The following is a 1,197-nucleotide window of genomic DNA, read 5'->3' as shown; positions in this document are numbered from 1 at the left end:
TAGATTTATACTTATCCTTAATTGTCATTATATTATTAGGAATAGGATTATATTCCTATATATAATATACGGGAGTTTTTAGAAAACCCAAGCCGTTATCTATCCTCTCTTCTCTCTTCCATCTTCTAGCAAGAAAGACGTCCTTTTGCAAGGGAGCTAGCACCCCGGTGAGGACATCGATCAAATCAAGAACCTCGTGTGGATACCTATAGAGGCCGGACGCGTGTGCGGCTTCAAGAGAACCCGATTCCACGATCATCAAATTGAGGCAAGGATTTATCCGCGAAAAAGGTAATGATTCGATCTTACTTTTCTCCTTTAATCTTAAAGAACATGAGGGATCCTAATTGCGTGGTTTTTAAGATTTGATCTCGAGTTTTTCAAAAATCAAATTTGTTTGATTTCTTTTTCCGCTGCGTTTTACCGTACGCAATTTTCTAACAGTCTCAACATAATAAACAAGTAAACCTCACGATGCAATATGTCAATGCATAAGGGTAAACACTATCCAAACGACCAAGTATACTACTATGCAATAATGAAACCAGCAAGTATACTAGATGTACCAATGCTATATCATGAGCATGTCCAAGCAATCCAACTATTAATCCTATCTAGTAGTGATTGTCCATATACAACACCGTGACGATTTCCATTTCCAATTAAGGACCTACTCAAGGTAGTCCAGCTTGTGCCGCCTAAGTGTTTGTGGTAGCCCGACATCCCTACTCTTGGAATGTGTCTGTCCCACTCGACCCCGTAGGCTTCTCAATACCGCACGAGCGAACGTAGTCGCGTAGGCTAACTCCGGAGTGCCGGCTTGTAGGGAGCGACCCTCACAAGCATGTGCGAATGAGCACAAATGGCAAGCAAGTATAGTCTAAGTCTCAAGCGTCCAACCCTCATGTCTCTAACATGGTATAGTCACTAGCATCCCGAAGATTTAGTTTAAGTCACAATGTGAAGTTCCAACATTCATTACGCCCAGTGCCCCTTGATGACACTTAGACAATCTAATGTTCAACATATACCCAATCCCTCAATGGCTCTAACTACTAGGTTCACACATGTCCTGAGCTCGATGCCGCTTGATGACATTAGCTCTCTAGTTCACATACCTTCTAAATGGAAATCTTGTCAACTTTCATGTCACAATAAACTTAGGTTTAAATGCATGAGTCCAATCTTATTTACATT

The sequence above is a fragment of the Ananas comosus genome, linkage group 20 (assembly GCF_001540865.1).
Source record: "Ananas comosus cultivar F153 linkage group 20, ASM154086v1, whole genome shotgun sequence".
Taxonomy (NCBI): Eukaryota; Viridiplantae; Streptophyta; class Magnoliopsida; order Poales; family Bromeliaceae; genus Ananas; species Ananas comosus.
This window is presented reverse-complemented; position numbering follows the sequence as displayed.